We start from the raw sequence: 15,791 nt of genomic DNA, 5'->3' as shown, positions 1-15,791 counted from the left end.
CCTGTTTGGTGCCAGAGGAAACATCGCCTAGGAGTTGTTTGATGAAATACTTGAAAAGAATCTTGACATTCCTCCCGTGTTCTCCAAGACCATGTTCCTAATTTTGGATAAAGCAGATAGAGTCATGGAAGTTAGGTTCAAAGAAAAGTTTAGGGTTGTCTTTCAGTGTTTGTCAAAAATCCACCAAACTCTAATGTTCCCTATATCAATGACAAGTAACTTGGAAACATGGCTTGAGCTGCGAAAGCTAGAGAGCTTGTGGATGTATTAGAAGCAGTTGTCATAATCAAAGAAAATGCCAATCCTGGTGGGGTATTACTTGCATTGGGAGAGGTTATATCTTGGTGGAGGAATCAATTCATGTGGCATGTCCGAGTAAGTAGAGTGAGTGCTTCTGATGTATATGTTGAAGCTCTCGTTGCATACATCACACTGATAGGTTTCTTTGCTCCTCTAGCTTTGACCTAGCTTTTGTGCATTGGTGGCATTGGTATATATCACAAACTCATCTCAATGGGTTACCTAACTTTGACTCTTGCATATATATGGCATACATTATCTCTATATAAGAATCAGTTAATTAAGAATGTTGTATTTGGGGATGGACTTAGTGTTGGGTTTGTAACATAATATTATACTAGCAATGCATACAACCAGGTACAAGATATTGCAGATTTCTATAGGACTGAGATATTTGGAGAAGCCATACACCTTTTTTGGATGATGCAAAGGAAGGATGTGTTGAAAAAGAATTGGGAATGTGCAATAGTAATTTCTTTTTTACAGAAAATGATGTTGGTCAGAATAGGACACTAGCTTCTGTCCAAAAGAAGCAAGAGCTCAACAATATTGTGATTGTTCATACCTTAATAGAAAACTTAACAAAAGAACCACTTTCTAATTAATAGGTTGTTGTCTTTCCTAATAACAGGTCTGAGAAAGCTAGCGAGTTTAACGACTACCGTCATAATCTTTAGCCTTCTATTGCATTCATCAAAACCAAAGTGAGAGGCCTTTTGGGTTATGTGTATTGTGACTTTGGACCAAAATTTACTATTATTGACATTGATGGAGAGGAACTGCATACTGGTACAATTGCATCGCTTGGCAATGACAATCCTGTCCTAGTATCATGTGTTGTGTTTTTTAAAGTTCATGGAATGACAAAACTAAATGATGGGAACCGAAGGAAGATTAGAAATGAAAGGGCACTCTTGAGGATGATATTACAAATTATGGAACCTATGTAATGGGTGGTATTGTCACATAGGTGAAGCGCAAGGTGTTGAACTTTAAGACGTTGATAGAAGCACTAAACAAACCTAGTGAATTTTGTCTTCTTAATGATTTCTCCAAGTTTGTGTCTGGACCTGAGAATTTAAGATGGCTTGTTGTAGTGATAGGAAGCCAAGCCTCTATCATTGGAACATTGAGCTACAAATATGTCATTGTTCCTATCTTTTCAATTGTTGTCGAGTGGCTTATTGGTTGAAAAAAGCTGAATATAAATGGGTACATGTTGCAGAAGAGCACAACTAGTGAGGCTTTTATAAAGCACTTGGACAAAGGACAAAAGGAAGATTAGAGCAATGTTTGAGATTCTGTTAGGTCGGTGGAATTGGAGTTTCAAGAGAAGTTATCCTTGCTCAAGTGGTTTGCTAAGGAATATCGGAAGTTTGGTTGCAAACTTGAGTTTGTGACAAAAAATCTCAAGAATGTTCTCAGTTTAACATGCCACAGACAGCACTACAGATGACCAGTTTGAAAGATTATGAGTCCAGGATGAAGGAAGGCCAGAGTGACAGTTATGAAATTACGGGAGCAAGTAAGAAGGCCGCAAAGGAAATGAAGAAGAAGGGTTATAAGATTCTCGATGTGGTAGATACCAACGATGAATATACTATTGAAAAATTCAAAAAAATTGAAGGCAAGAAGCCGACCTTTGCTACAAAGGAAGGGTTAAAGCATAACTACACATTGTGGGCAAGGTGCTTTGAAGTGGGAGGGTTTGTCACAGTTCTGTACATGCACAGTGATAAACCGAAGTCATTGGGGTCATGGCTCATTTATAGTTGTTAGGATTATATGAGCTGTTTTTTATTTTCTTGTTTGGTTAAGTTGGCTTTGGGCCCAGTGGTTAGTAGGAGCATGTCAATATTTGTAGTTGTGTTGGATTCACTTGAAAAAAATCCAGAAGCTTAATACAAATATTTTCTATTCTTCTTTCTTCTTTTCTTAGAGGTTGGGTCAACCTCGAATTTGACCAATTTTCTTATGTTTTCTCTCGCATTTTCTATTCACCCAAACACCAACCATCATGTGTGTTACAATTTTACAACATAAGAGCTCCAAGAAAACCTTTGAGCCTATATACCCCATTTCGTATTGTTCAGTGCAAATTTACTGACCTAAGAACAAGATCATGAAAATGAGAATATAAGATAGATCAAATTAAAATAAATAGACATAATAGTAAGCTTCAAATGGCTCATCCAATATATATCATCATATACCCACAAATTAAGATCCAGCAAATCTACACGAGCATTAGCATCACTAATTGCTCCCTTATCTTTTAGAATTTGGATGAAATCACTCAAATTGGAGCTAAAACACTCCAAAGCGATGTAGGTCAAATTTTGATAATAAACAATAATGAATACTACTTGGATGGTCAATACAAACAAACTCGATATTTTCTTGATGAATTACATCATTCCTGGGTTGGAACAAATATTTCCTGATAGCCGATTTATCATCGAGGAAGCTCCCCTAAAAGATAAATGTGTCATTATTTATTTTAGTGATATATGTCTATCACAACTATTTTATTGACTCTAAGATCTCGTTTGTTTTTGTAGATGAGATGAAATTTTTTTAGATATGTGTGAATAATATTAAGATATGTGAGTTGAGATGAGATTAGATGGTTTTTAAAAATGTGTTTATTTATAAAGATGAGATGAGATAGTTTTTATTTTATTTTTAGGATTTGATAAAGTTGAGCAGGTCCCACCAATTATTGTATGCATTTTTGGGTAATATTTTATGAAAAAGATTTGAAAAAGATGAGATGCAGAGGAAGAAAAAAAAATTGATCTCACTTCTGTCTCTCACTTCTGTCCTCTCTCTCTCTCTCTGCCAATAAAATAAATACACGATCTCCACTGTAAGGAGCAAAACCCTCCATGAAACCCTCCATCCCTCCCTCCCTCCCTCAGCTAGGAAAAGCCCTTGACTCCTCCATTGAAATCATCCCTCCCTCCCTCCTTCAGGAAATCCCTTTTGATCGAATCTCATTTTTAACGAAACTTCCTTTACCCTCTCAAACCGACGACGGGATTGCAAGCGATGGTCACCTCCGTTCCCAACGAGATAGGATAAAATTCAAATTAATTTCATCTGTAAATTTGAACCGTGGTGCAAATTATATCTATGATTTAACTGTGATGCATAGATGAGCAGTGATGCAAGTTATATTACTTTGTTCCTTTAAATGATTTTATCTGTGATGCTGCACTTTGCTTCAAATTATATATGTGAATTACTCTGTGGTTTTTGATTGATTGGAGGGTTACATAGGAATAATCTTTTATTGTCAAATGCAATTGTAGTGGGTACGCTAGAAATGAGTTTTATGATGGTGCAATGAGCATGTTCATTTAGTGCATTTTGGTTACGGAGTTCACTAGGTAAGCCTAATGTGTTTGTGTTCCATGCATTGATTGCAATGTGACTCATGGGATTGTGATGAAGACAGGGTTGATGTCTAATGTGTCGAATGTTAAATGCATTGATTGCAATGTATAGAAAATGAGGGTTGGTTAGAGAAGCATTGAAAGTGCTTGAATGTATGCCTGAGATGATTTTTTTTTTTTTTTTAATAACAAAATCATTCATTCATTCATAAAGAATCGACATTACAAGCTGTTCTTGTCAACCCAAATAGCTTGGGAAAGAAAGAATGGAATATTAGTCCACCACATGTCAAGATTTTCAACATTTCTAAGCATAACGGGCAAGCCTATGAACAACCTCATTTCCCATACGATCTACATGCTGAATTTCAAACTCCAAAAAATGTTATAGCATATTCTTTGTTTCCTTAATTGGATTTCCAATAGCTTAATAAGAATCTTTATCATCTTATAGCTCTTTAACCATCAACAAACAGTCACTTTCTAGAATAAGTGTTGAAAACTCCAAATGAGCACACAACTGTAAACCCAAAACATAGCCAATAGTTCAATAGTTTCAGGATCATTCACTTCATTCTCCACTTTGCTTGCAGCCATCACCAAGTATCCTTTGTCATCTTTGGGTATCACACCTACACCAGCTTTATCCATATAAAAAAATATTGCTCCATCCATATTCAGTTTAAGATAGCCAATTGGAGGGGGTTTCCAACAGCATATCTTTTTTGATTTTGTGATTGGTACTAATAAGAGCTCCTTATAAGTTCTCTGCAAGGATTAGACATGGTCAATCACTGTTATAGGATCTAATAAATATTTTTCTGCTTGAGAGGAATCTGGTTGTTTGGAATTTGAAGATTTGTGGGTTTGGCCATAAGGGTGGTTCGCAAGCTCCGTTTATGATAAGTTTGGAATTCCATCTTTCTTTTTCATCTGCTGATCAAAAGTCGCTCTTTTTACTCTCACGTTTAAATGTGCTTCATATTAAATGTATAATATGTGAATGTTTAAATTTGTAATACAAACCCAAGCCAAAATCTTGTTACTACTCTAAGTTTGCATGATTAAACCCATCTTTGGCCTTGTGAGATTTTAAAGAGAACAAAAGAATATGCAATCAGGTTTTATTTTAGATGCATCTATATTTGATTTGGTGTAGTCATTAAATGTGCTAGAAAACATTTTTGTCTACTTATATTTACTTTAAACATACAAAAGAAATAAGGAGTAGTTCAAAACATGGTTATTATATTAGAAAGTTTGAAGGTTATTTACCCTTTCAGGATTTGTATTAAGTATTATGAAGAGTAGTTTCTTTTGGTCTTTAGTAAACCATTCTGGACATGTGTATTCTGCTTTGCATATCTTTGTACAAACATACACATCAGGTAAGTGCAACTTTTTGTATTGGATGCTAAATTTATATAGTTACATTAGCTTCCAAGTTTGCTAATGCAGTTGCATTAACGTGATTCAGATTCAAGCAATATGAAACACACTAACAGTGGTGCTAGTACTTTTAGAATTTATCTAGAATATTTAATCGTTATTAGATGCCGTTAAACCCACAACTTAAGAATTTCCATTGCAAAGAGTAACTAATAATTTAATAATCGTTTTGTATTAAATCACTATCAATAAATTATATTTCAAATTATTTTATATATATTTTTGTAATATACATCAATTCGGCATGGAGATGTTACTACAAAAACATCCCAACGTCTTATAAAAACATTAATAATAATAAAATAAAAAAAAGCTAACAAACGTCTACTTGTGATCCAATCAAGAAACAAGTAATGTTTCAAGAAATATAACTTCATCCATGGAGTTAAAGAAAACTGATTTTTTATATAGGCATTCAGGAAAAATGTGCAGACGCACAAAAAAGCAACGCTTTTTTCTTATTATTAAATATTATACGACACTATTACTTCAAAAAAAAAATTTATATACTCCTGTTCACTCGACAAATGCTCGACATGGCGCTTGAACGTTACTCATATAGAGTGTTCGCTCGACAAGTGCTTGACATGGCGCTCGACCTTAACTCATACAGAGAGTTTGGTTAACAGGCGTACAACATTATGCTCAAGCGTAACTCATACAGAGAGTTCGCTTAACAAGTGTTTGACATAGCGCTCGAGTGCAACTCATAAGAGAGTTCGGTCGACAGGCGCACAACATTGTGCTCGAGTGGAACTTATATAGAGAGTTCACTCTACAGGCACTCGACATGGAGCTCGAGTGATGTAACACCCCGTATTTTAGTGTATTTTTACTGAAGGAATTATTTTTATGGATTCAAAATTTATTCTCTTATTTTAAAATTATTGGATTTTTAATTGGGTTATTTTTAGGATTTTTAATTTGGTGAAAATTAATTTTTATGTGCTTTCTTAATATTTATTTATTGTTGTACATTTAAATTACTTTTCATATTTAATTAATTACTGCGGGATTTAATTATTTCAATTTGACTTTACCATTACGTTTAAATTATTTTATTTAACTTGAGGTTTTGAAATCGTTTCTGTTGGATCATTTTTGTGACCCAAGTTATGAGGATTGGACCTCATTTCTTTTCCCTCTATTTTTCTTTTCCTCATTTTCTTTTCTCTTTCTTTTCTTTTCCTCCTTATTTCTTCTTCTTCCCGCGTGAGCTGCCTCCCTCTCTCTCTCCCGTGCGTTCGTCGTTCACCCTCAACCCACCGCTGTCGCGCCGCCATGGCCTGCACATCCCAGCCCAGCAGCTCCCCCACCGGCCGACGACCACCCCCCATCAATTCCAGCCTCCTTTGAGCCGCTGTGAGCCTCTACGCACGGCTTGAAGCCGCGGCATTCTTTCTGCCGCTGCGCCGCCGTCGCACCACCATTAGTCACCATCTTCACACCACTTCATCCTCGACCTCTTGGCAACCCATTAGACCCAACCCCACCTCCGATCCGTCACTGGTGAAGCACAACCAACCACATTTCCGTTTTGGGTATTTTTGGCCTTAAACCACCCCTTGCGCCGCCACCCACGGCCAACCTTCACCACCACTAGTTTCACCGACTTCCCTAGGCCCTACTCTATCAATTTTGGGTCTTCGTTTATCTCCGTTGAAAAGTGGGTATCTGTGATCCACGGCCACAGTGTATTTTACACTGTTCTGCAACTGTTTTTCCACTTCTTGCAGCTTCGTGATCCTTCAGAAATTGCTATATAGCACTGTAAATATTTTTCAAAGAATTCTTGTGAATTTAATGTATTTTTGCACTAACACATTTCACTGTATTTAAACTGTTGATCGGTTTTACCGTACTGAGTCCGAGGAGTACGGGGGTCGGATGGATTGGTGATTGGAGTTGTTTGGTTGGATTTGATTGGGTTGGTTATTGATGGTTGTTGATTAGTGTCGGTACATATACATTTCATGATATCATGCATGATCATGTTTGTAAAGGAAAACTGGATTTTCGTGTATTGCATTCATGTTCATATGTTTATGAAAACTGGATTTTCATGTGAGAATGGAATTCGGGTGCGTGTGTATCACGACCCCAAGCCGAGATGGAGCATTATCTCGGTGGAGCTCCTTTGGTTACTTGGGAGTGGAATATACTGAGTAACGTCCCCTGGATTGTCGCCGGGCAACAATGGGATCGGACGAGAGATTCGTGCCGACTCCATGGTCCTTCTGCTGGCGGGGACTAGAGGATGCTTAGCTACGTACGCGCTGGGCGCGGAACTGGGCATCGCTCGTTGCGTAGTGGGTGCTTGGCTACGAACGTCTGGGCGCGGAACTGAGCATCGCTACGAAGCCAGGACGTGCGGATGGTCCCTAGGGGAGGCCATGGTGCATATGATAATAATGGATAAATGGACTATTTTCTGAAAAAATAGCCTGTGTTGGATTTTGTGTAAATATTTTCTTGGAAAATGTTTTACGGATATTTTGGGCCAAATGAGATTTTGGCGTGCATTGGAAAATTATCATTTTCGGGGAAAATGATGTTTTGAGGAAAATGCATATTTCATCATATGCATGCATGTCAGTTGCATTAAATGCATTTTATTCCTGAGGATTATTTGGGTTATACTTACCTGCGGTACCATTCTGTGGTAACGCAGATTTTGATGCAGATGAGGAGGAGGAGGGCGAGCCTGAGGAGATGGCTCCGCCGGAGGAGTGATCTGGGATCATTGGCTTAGTCATCTTATTTTATTGTATTGTACTTTATTCGGGATGACTATATAACTTTTTAAACCTTTTTACTGATGTTTACTTGTATTTAAATTCTGGTACTTAGTTGACTAATCCGCTGCGTTGTTTTTTGTACACTGTCGCTTGTACACACACTTGACACTTTCTTTGGGATGCGTGACCGTATTGTCATCATCCCAGCGTCTCGATTCCCGTGTTTCTTTACATGGGGGTCGGGGGCGCCACAAGTGACACCCTAACAGAGAATTTGTTCAACTCCCACTTGACTCATTGCTCAAGCGACTCTTGGAGTATAACGTGCGCTTGACACTAGCTCGATAAGCCACTCGAGCGAGTGTTCAGAAATATGACTTTGACTAGGGTTTGAGCACCTTATTCATTTGTGGCTATAAAAGAAAACTTATGCCCAGCTCTATGTGTGGAGAAACTGAGCTCAAAGAGAGCCAATTCTAAGAGCACTTAAGAGAAACTCTATTCCATATTCAAAGTTGTTAAACAGTTTTATTGGGTAGAACCACCGCTTTTTCACATGTGAAAATTTGGAAAACTCATGTCTACTTCCTGATTTGATAATTCGAGAATTCATCATTATTTGACACTTCAATATTCTATATACTAAATTCATATTACACAATTTATTTACGTTATAACTTACAATTTTATATATTTGTCATTTCAAAATCAAGTAGTGTCATGAAATATTAATATTGCTACGATTGGAAAGTGCCAATCGTAGCAATATTAATTTTTGGAATGTATGAAATACCTATAGGAAAAATAACCAAGTGTAGCATCATAAAAAAATATTATATTACATATATGCTGAGTTTTTAATTACACCATCAATGGCCACCCTTAGTTGCCCACATAGAAATGACAATCTCATATCTTATTGCATCCATAGCTTGACCTGCTTCAGTCGTCATGTCCATATTATGAGATGATGATGCCCCATCACCAACCTCACGCTCAATAATAGAGAGCCGCACCCTGCTCCAGTTCTGAAATATCCAGTCATCGGGAGTCACCATTCTAATGAAGTTATGTAGCGCACAACATGCTATAATAATGAGTCATTGCCTCCAAACCGAATATGCATGCATTAACTTCAAATTTTTAAAGCGTTCTTTTAACACACAAAATGTGTATTTCATAATATTATGAATTGATGAATGACGGTCATTAAAATAATCTTTATACTCCCGAAGTTGACGCTGGTTGTGATGATTACTCATGTGGTACCTTTCTCTTGGATAGGGGTGGAAATCCCTTAGAGGATGAGAAAGCAGAATCAACAAGATAATATTGACTTGAGAGATCCATTTAAATCCAAAGCACACAATTCAATATTATAAAGGGAAAAAGAAATCACTTCCAAGGATAAATATTTGAGAGGGAAAAACATAAGATGCGGGCGGCCATGGAAAAAGGGCAGATGAATCACTGCACGCATGGTGGAAGATACGAGTGTCATGCGCTGATCCCTCCCATCCAGTATATACAAATGTAAACTTCATATTCAAATCAACTATACACAGTAAATTTTAGATAATTTGCCCCAACCAGTTTCGATATACCTCACGTAACTCAACTGGTACGATCGCCTCCATCATGGTGTCGTCAATTGCACCAATGTATCCATATCAAGTCAAAAATAAAATTGTTAATAAACAACTACCTTAGATATGTTTATTATGGTCTCGATCTTTCTAAATGAAGTTAACTCCGATTTTAAGCCTTAACCATTGTTCATTTCTATAGAGATATAATTTTGTATTGTATTGTTTTCATTTTACTCATTGATGAGTGTTCTCTGATAACCTACCTACTATCAGCTCTTGTTTTAGTAAAATGGTGTGTATAACTCTTGTGTGTGTAGAAGGTGTTCTACACAGGGAATAGTTGAATCACCATATGTAAGGTGATTGTAAGTGTAGAGGATGTTCTATATGGACTCTTTGTAGCAGTACTGCTCAAAGGTGCAATAGATTTCTATATCCACTTGAAGGAAGTTGAATAATGAATTTAAGAATTTTCAAGGGGTAGCTTGAGACGAGGACGTAGGCAGTGAGGCTGAACCTCATTAAATACTGAGTTTGTTTCTCTCTTACCCTTACTCTTTATATTTACTGCCGCTTCGTATTTTGTTCATATTTTATATTGTGTATTTGGTTTATAATTTTCAGTTTTTAAATACAACACAATTCACCCCCTCTTATGTTAGCCATCTGGGCAACAGATTTATTGTAAGGGATCCTAGTGGTCAAGTTCTTGCCTCAAGCATGTTACCAAGATTTTTCTATCCTTTACCTGTAATAGCATAAGTTTCGGGCATATGCAGTAGTGATATACTTTACTTTGGAATGGGCTACCATAAAATGAATTTGGAAAGTAATGCTAATTATATAAGCAAATCTTAGATGCTAATAATAAATGTATTTAGAGAATTGAGTCATCGGGCCAGCTTGTGGAATACACAGATAATGTTGTCATCTATGTTAACTTGGAAAGTGAGTCCCGTAAAACTTGTAGGCAATCAAGTTGCTCATTGTCTTGCTAAACAAGCTGTCAGGTTCTGAATTTTAAGTGTTGATATTGTTCTTATTGAGGAAGTTCTTGACTTTATTCAATTACTTGTGGCTGCTGATCGTAATTCTATTTGTTGAATGGAAGATTTTTGTTTCTGTTTTTTCAAAAAGTGAGATTAAAAGCAGCATTAATGCCTCATCAGGCATATTGTTTGAGCAAATATCTAAAAATCTATCTTGCTACATACAATTTTTTTTTTTTTTTTTTGTCATTTTGGAGAAAAAAAAAGTGTACGATAAATACTTTGTTGAAATAAAGCCTCGGGTCGTGACAATCGGATCATATATTGATACAGATAAGGCCAGCCCAATAAGAGAACAGCCAGTCATGTGATCGAAAGATAGCACACAACACTACGAAAACATGGCAATGTAACAGAAGCGACAAGCTTCAAGCAATCCTGTTTTGCTATAAAATAGTCAGAAAGTCTTAATATTGCTTTATATAGCAAGTACTGTGGTAAGATGGCCAAATACCATGAGATTTTGGTTATTAGGACTACTTCTTGGTTTTGGTTCCGTAAACGTCATTATTATTTTTTGAGTTTATTTTTATAAAATTTTTTCGTAATTAAAAATTATAAGATATTAAGAAAGGATGTAAATTGAAAAGTTAAAATAAGATTAGTGTGTTAAAAAAACGTGTTAGGCCTCGTTTGTCTTAGAAAAATATTTCATCTCATCTAATTATTATAATTTTTTCAACTTTTAATATAAAATATAATAAATAATTTAATTTTTTTAAATCTTAAAATAAAAATAATATTAAAAAATATATTCTAACAATATTTTATTTAATTTTTTAACTTTAATCTCATCTCATCTCATATCATCTTATTTTTAAAAATAAACGAGGCCTTAATCCCCTGCATTTCAGATTAAAATTAAAACCCCCGTGATAATATGACAAGTTAATTGATTGTGTGACTGAGACACTAGAATGGGCACAGAAATTGATCCCATAACTTGATTGGATCCAAGTTAGAGTGCTTTAAATGCATGCCAATTCCAGCCCAACCTAATGCCTAACACAACCTAAAAAGATAGCCTAAAATGAACTACTCTGGTCCTACGCTAAAAAGTGAACCAATTGGCATGGCTGGCAGTCACCTCTTCATGCATATATATATATATATATTATATATATATTCAACTGAGACACGTGACATCCCATGCATGCATGCATGTGGCGGATCCTACACAACCCAAAATAAAAAGTATGAGAAGCACTTTCCAAAAATAAAATAAAAAAGATTTCAGAGAAATTTTAAAATACATATACGAGATAATTAATTAAAATTAATTTTTAAATTATAATAAGATTTATCCTCTCTATTTTAAATATATTTCATAATTTTTATTTACTATTGTTGTAATTATTGTTATAATAAAAGCTTTCCTGATTGATTCTAATAAGCAGGTCAGTAGTTGATGATCTCTGATTTTCTAAGTCTAATTTGAGTGATAAGATATTTTCAAAATAATTCATTATTATTTATTATTTTATAATTATTTATTATTTATTATTATTCACAAAATATCCGAAAATATATCACTACCCAAACTAATCTTACATATTGCATTTTGGGTCCATCAAGTTGCATGACTTCTGAATTTGTGGCTAACATGCATGTGCTTGTCATGATGTGAACCAAAAAACAGTAGAGGTTGAAGAGATATCTCTCTCTCCTCTCAGAGATCAGCATTGCCATGCATGACACAAGGTGGCTTATTTATTGCCCAAGAGATCGATGAGCTCTTCCGGCAGCAGCAACCTTTCACTACATCCTTAAAATAGGGATGCTGCAATCATGAGCGCGCATTGAGCATGCAATAGAATATCAGACCCGAACCCACCCCTAATGTGTACGTACGTACCATTATCACTAACCATAATTAATCTTGAGGTTGGAGTTCTATGAGGGGTGGGAAAACTAACTACTTTCTATGTTTTCTATCAATAATCTTCACAAAAACACATTAAAAAGGGGAAAAAAAATCACATATCTGCTACTGAGTCAAGGGTGATAGCGTACTCATGTGGAGGGAGATTGGAGCTAGCATGAGACCCACCCACCCACCCATGCGAAATATATAAGCATGGAGCTAGGGGAGTTGCATGCATGGTGGTGGCCGGCGCCGGCGAGTTGCATGCATATCGATCTGGATCACAAGCTGGTTGTCCATAAAAACAAGGAAAAAAATAAAAGCCTGACAATGAAAGAAAAATCTAGCTGCAAAAAAACAGGAGGAAATCGAAAGCAAGGACAGAGCTTTGTAGCATTTGCACAGCAATCGAATGATACGAATTAGCTAGCTCTAGCATCGATCTTCTCTCTCGTAGATACGATATCGAATGCATGTTGTATATATGGTTCTCTTTCACGTGGGTGACAGAGGCCGGCCGGGGGGGCCTAAACACTGTATAATTGTATACAATTGTAAAAGGTTTATGCAAGTGAATTGCAGAAAGACTTCACTTGTCTCATTATCATAAGGCAATATATATATTACATTGTTGTAGCTAAATAAGGAAAATATTGCTATAAGGAATGTACAGCCATAAAAGGAAACTGCAAACACTAAAGGAAACTACAAGCACCGCTATAGAAGGAAACTATAAACAGAGTAATTACAATGCAAATTATGGAAGAGGTAAATCGGGAAAGTCCATGAATCATGGGATCTGCAATTGATGTGCGTATCATACGGATTCTCTTATACGACCCCTCAAAATTAAGGTGCCATCGGCAACGTTGATTTTGCTACGTAGATTTTGAAACCGAGATCGTGCAAGAGGCTTGGTAAGGAGATCAGCAAGCTGATCATCAGTATGAACATGAGCAACGCGCAGCTGGCCTCGACAGACATGATCGCGAACAAAGTGGAGGTCAATGGCTATGTGCTTCATTCTAGAGTGCATAACTGGATTAAGACTAAGTTGAGTGGCACCAACATTATCGCAGAGAAGCAGTGGAGTGTCACGAAGCTTGAGACCAAGTTCATTGAGAAGAGAATGGATCCAGGCCATATCCGAAGCAGCAGTGGCAAGGGCGCGATACTCTGCTTCTGTGGATGAGCGAGCAACGCCTTTTTGTTTTCGAGTACGCCAGCTGATGGGATTAGCACCGAGAAAAATAATGTAGGCAGTTGTGGACTTACGATCATCAAGATTACCCCCCCAGTCGGCATCAGAGAAACCACGAAGAACAGGATTTGTTTGCCGACGGAGAAGAAGACCAAAGTGAATAGTATGTTTGACGTATCGCAAGAGGCGCTTGACATGTTGCCAGTGGGAAACAGTGGGTTGATGCATGTACTGAGCAAGGCGATTTACTGCAAACCCAATATCTGGACGAGTAAGGGATAGATATTGGAGGGAACCAATGGTGCGACGATATTCAGTGGGATCACAGTGTGCGGTGCCATCGTTGAGAAGAAGCTGAGCAGATACGGCCATGGGTGTTTGGACTTCTTTGGCACCAGTCATCTTCAACCGAGTGAGGAGATCATGGACATACCGATTCTGAGAGAGAAAGAGGCCTTGTTTGACTGGTATAACTTCCACGCCGAGGAAGTAATGCAGGTCACTCAATTCTTTCAAAGAGAATTTGTTGCCCAAGGACCTGACGACGTGCTGCTGAAATTGAGTGTTATTGCCGGTGAGAATTAAGTCATCGACGTAAACCAGAATGTAGAAAAGAATGCCATCTTTATTGTAAATGAACAGAGAGGGGTCTGACTTGGAGTTAAAGAAGCCCAACTCCAACAAGCCAGAACGCAGAGCAGTATACCAGGCTCTAGGAGCCTGCTTGAGGCCGTAGAGCGATTTTTGAAGAGCACAAACGTGTTGAGGATGAGCCTGATCGATGAAACCAACAGGTTGGTGCATAAAAACTTGCTCGGTGAGTTGGCCATGCAGGAACGCATTATTAACGTCCAGTTGATGGAGGGACCAGCCATTGGAAAGAGCCAAAGATAGAATCAACCGAATGGTAGTTGGTTTAATCACAGGGCTGAATGTTTCAGTGTAATCCACACCCGGGCGTTGATTGAATCCTTTGGCGACGAGACGCGCTTTGAAACGGTTCACAGTGCCATCGGGGTTGTGCTTAATGCGGAACACCCATTTACATCCAACTAAGTTGGAGGCAGGGGGTTTTGGAACAAGCTTCCAGGTGCCATGAGAGACCAACGTAGTGAATTCGTCGGCCATGGCTTGGCGCCACTGAGGGTCCTTGAGCGCTTGAGAGACATACGTCGGTTCCAAGGTGGAAGCAAGTGGATGCTTGGTGGTAACCGAGAGCTGCTTGGGACAGAAGATATTATTTTGAGCTCTAGTAACCATGGATTGAGTGCGACGAGGAAGTGGTGTGTCTGCGGGCAAAGGAGACTCAGTGATAGAATTAGAAGGAAGAGGAGAGGTTGAGGAAATACCTGGAGTAGAACACGGAGTGACGGGAGCAGGTGTCTCGGCTGCAAGAGGTGTGGGAGACAAGGAACCCGAAGCAGGAAGAGTGACAGGGGGCACTGGGCTAGGAGCAACGACAAGTGCAGGAGGAGGGATAGGAACAGAATCGGGAACAGGAGGAGGTGTATCTTTGAAGGGAAAGACATGTTAATCAAAAGTAACATGTCGGGAGAGATACAACTTACCTGTGTGAAGATCCAAACACTTGAATGCATGCTGAGTAAGGGAATACCCCAGGAAAACACAAGGGTGAGACTTCGGTTGGAGTTTGTTGGATCGGTAAGGGACAAGCCAAGGATAACATTGGCAGCCGAAAGTCCTTAATTTGTGATAATCAGGAGCTCGACCAAAGAGTGCTTCAAAGGGACTTTTGCGCATGAGTAAAAGTGTAGGAAGACGGTTAATGAGGTACACGGCAGTGGCTAGAGCATGGGTCCAATAATTTGATGGAGCCGAAGCATGATGAAGTAGAGTCATACCGGTTTCAACAATATGGCGATGGCGACGTTCAGCAGTGCCATTTTGTTGAGGAGTGTGTGGGGCAGTAGTGTAATGACTAATGCCACGACTGCTAAGAAATGTTCTGAGTTTGAGATATTCACCGCCATTGTCGGAGTACAAATTTTTAAGTTTGCTTGAAAATTGATTTTCAACCATGGAGGTAAATTGCACAAACGTACCATGAACATCAGATTTATGCCGCAATGGATAAAACCAACAATACTTAGTGAAATGATCAACAAGTAATAAATAGTATTGATAACCATCAATGGAAGGGACGGGGGAGGGTCCCCACACATCGGCATACAAATATTCAAGA

This window comes from Juglans regia, chromosome 2, assembly GCF_001411555.2.
Source record: "Juglans regia cultivar Chandler chromosome 2, Walnut 2.0, whole genome shotgun sequence".
Taxonomy (NCBI): Eukaryota; Viridiplantae; Streptophyta; class Magnoliopsida; order Fagales; family Juglandaceae; genus Juglans; species Juglans regia.
Note: the sequence above shows the minus strand (reverse complement) of the source record.